Consider the following 3,646-nt stretch of genomic DNA (forward strand, 5'->3'; position numbering starts at 1 on the left):
AAATACCATATAATCTCACAGGTGAAGATGGCAAGGAAGAATAAGAGAAAGAGGTGAATCTTTTTTCGGTGATGGTGAGAACTATCGCACACCAGAAAGGTAACGAAATACATAGACGATGACAGCTCAAGGTCAAAATATGGGGAGAGGGCAAAAAAACATAGTTATAATTTTCAAAAAATAAAATAAAAAACAATTTTGACGCTGAAACCGTTAATCTTATAATCAACAAATGCGTAGATACAAAGTTATTGAAATTCAATATTCTTTTACGTTAGAGGCTCACTTCACTACTAACAAGTACTATACACACAAAAACAAATTATTCAAAAAAACAAACACAAAATATATTAATATATCACCTACTAGTACAAAACACACTAAAAATACCAAGTAATGCTCTTAACAAATAAAAACGACAACAAAATTACATTATCCAAAAAATCATGCTCTTAGCAATAATAAAACAATATTCCGCGCGAAGCGCGGACATCCTCCTAGTCTATCTATCTATTATCTATTATTATAAAATAGAGTTTTCTCACTCTTGAGGACTCCACGTCGGATGCCAGCTAGAAAACTCAACTCTTCTGGGCGTGACACCTGTCCTCTCTGACCAAAACTCATCGTTTCATTTAAGTAAGGTAGAAAAAAAATTGGGCTTCCTGGCTTCATCTCCTTCACGCCGCTAGAGTTCGCGTTCTTCCATAAGCGATCATTCAATTGTCTCCTTCCTTCCTCAAATACTACGAATCCAGACCTATAAATAAGGGTTCTCGGCCTATCTGATTCATCAGCTTCTCCTTCTCGCATCACTAAAATCTTTAGAAACCCTCACACCAGGAATGGCTGTCCCAACGACTTTGCTCGCCGACTTCAAAGCTGGACGCCATTCCAACACCATCAAAGTCCGAATGTTTAGATTCTGGGAAGTCCGAAAGCTTAAGAAAGGCGCGAACTCATGACCTAAGTGTTTCATGGGTGTCACATGCTCCTCAGGTAATTTCGGTGTCATATAACTCTTTTTTTTTTTTTTTTGAGAAAATGTCATGTAACTCTTTCTTCCTGCTTTCACTGCTTTTTTTAATTCATATCGGAAAGCTAAATTCCTTTTGTTTTTGACCTATCAGGGTCAACAATGTTTCAAGGTTCTGATCTGATTTGTTGCTACTAATTGCTTTCTCCAGTAAACTAATTTGATATGTTATCATTTGAATCGTTTTTTCTTCTCATGGATCTTATTTTTTATAAAAAATTCGATGTCCATTAAAATACTTTGGATTAAAAGTTTTCTGCGCTTTTTTGGTTTCCTACGAACTGACAATTTGTCTTGATTTTTTTGTGCAGAGCTTTTGTAAACTGGGAAAACACTGAAACAGTTCGAGAAAAAGAGTTGCAGAGCTAAGGGTCTGACCTTCCACCTCAAAAGACCATGTAATCTCACTCCATAGCCTTTCTTCCTCTCAAGAGGTAAGACAGGAATCTATGTACATGATAAAAAATTGTACACGCATACTGGATTTTTTCATTACCCATAAAGTGTAGATGTTAGATAGTTTCCACAACCTCTACTCATATCTTGGTGAAAAAACTTATTCATACATCCATATGTAAGTGTTGAGTACATGAATAGTTTTCTAGATTGAGATACATAAGCAATTCACATATACATTTTAGTTTTGTTCATGATCTCTGTTATGTTCTTGATAAACATATACACAGATGATAATGCTGGTGAAAAAATGTAGATTAGTATCTATTTAAAATCTCACAATAGTTTAAGCAAACACATATAAATATAATTTTGATAGTGATACAAAGAGTTTCTTCATGCTTTCAAATCTTTGTTTTCTTTTGTTTTTCTGTTTCTCTATATTTCATTTTTTTTATCAGCCCTCTATATTCTATGTAATAATAAGTTTTAAATCTCTGAGACCATATTGTCTGCATCCAAGAGTTTTATTGCCGAATATATATCCTATTTAATTTAAAGCTTGGTGATGCATACTTTTGTTTACCATATCCCTTGATCTCCAAATCAGACCTTTAGATAAGATAATTATTGGTATTTATTTTACACCACACAGTGATCTGTTTTATAATAAGATTAGAGGAACATGATGATTCTGGCTACTTTTCTGGGATCTTTAAGACCAAGCGCCTAAAATGCTTCAATTTTTTTTCAGGACTACAACTGTTTGTCTCAGTGCTTTTGGTGTTCAGGCCAGTCAACTTCACCAGAACCTATTTAGGGTACGTGTGGAGCCTACGGTCATTGTTGCTACCAGAATTAGTCCCACGTTTGTTGGAGGTCAAAACCATCTCTCTACTATCTCTGTTTGTAATGTTTGCCTATAGAAATATTCTGATACTAAATACACTAAAATTTGCAGGTCGCCTATTAATGATGATTCAAGTGTATATTTTTTGGAACTTGCAAATAAATAGATGTTGACTTGACCAACTGCTGGTTTGGCTGAGTCTGGAGCTAGCTGCTCCACAAGTACTACTAAATATGGTGGTGTAAAGAAAACTGAGTCTGTTATGGTGTCCGAGCTAAATGCATATGCTCTCAATGCTTCTAGCAGTGTGACATATTGTAATGTCTGTTGACAGGGCGGAAATAACCACCCCAGTGGTGATGCTACGCGTGGTGCTATATGTGTGTCTGCATCTGTTCAGATGGTCAGAAGTTAACAGAAACTGACATAGCTATCGGCAGTGGTGAAGTCCCGGTGAAACCACAACGCCTCTACTGAATCAAACCACAACAGCTTCTCAAACAACTCTGGCGAAAGCTTAGCTGCATAAGTTACTCATATGAATAGTTTCCTGCATTTTCTGAAACTTCGTTTGCATGGTCTTTTTCAAAACATTGTTTGATCTCGATTTCATGTTTCTACCTTATTTATCGATAATATTTCAATATTGGACCGGATGCAACTAACATCAGTTTCTTATAGTTCATTGATATGAATAGATCATTAACCATTTGCTTTCGTTTTTACCTGATGAAGCACATATTTACTGTGTAGGTCAGAATTTTCTTTGACATTTTTTTCTAAAATTTGAATGAAAATTACTTTTAACATGATCTTCTATATTCTTTTTAATAAATTTCAGCAAGTTTAGTTTTGAAAATGTAAAAAAAAATTAATTTAAGTGAAGATAGTTAAATATAAATATTTTGTTTGTAAAAAACAAAAACAAAGTAAAATAAAACCTCTAATATTATTGTGCGTTGGAAGTCCGCACTTTACGCAACACACGTAAGTGGTCCATGTCTATACGTGATAGCTGAAATTCATTTGGCCTGGTGTGAGTTTAAATCAGACGAAACCAAAAAATTACAAATTGCCAAAATGTTCATATATATATTCATAACCAAATAAACTGAAACTACACCAAAACCGTAACAAAAACAAAATATATACCAGAATATCTAAGATATAGCTTATATATTTTAAAATATTAGCTATACAGTATTTAGTTTTAAATAACAAAATATCCTTAAAACACTATAATAAACCATTATTTGAATATTTTTTATTTGATGTTTTAATCCAAACAACATGAATTACGAAATATTTAATCCAAAAATCCAAATTATCTACCGTTTTAATCCAATTATTCAAAATTACTTAAA

General features: G+C 33.5%; 1 long non-coding RNA gene across 1 annotated transcript; it reads left to right on the forward strand.

Moving 5' to 3' along the window:
• Positions 1-656: 656 nt before the first annotated feature.
• On the forward strand, positions 657-2,933 carry LOC106340756. Its single transcript, XR_001269501.1, has 4 exons — positions 657-999; positions 1,350-1,470; positions 2,187-2,311; positions 2,394-2,933. It is a non-coding gene; the product is annotated as an uncharacterized LOC106340756 (long non-coding RNA).
• The last annotated feature ends 713 nt before the right edge of the window (positions 2,934-3,646 follow it).

The sequence above is a fragment of the Brassica oleracea genome, chromosome C4 (genome assembly GCF_000695525.1).
Source record: "Brassica oleracea var. oleracea cultivar TO1000 chromosome C4, BOL, whole genome shotgun sequence".
Taxonomy (NCBI): Eukaryota; Viridiplantae; Streptophyta; class Magnoliopsida; order Brassicales; family Brassicaceae; genus Brassica; species Brassica oleracea.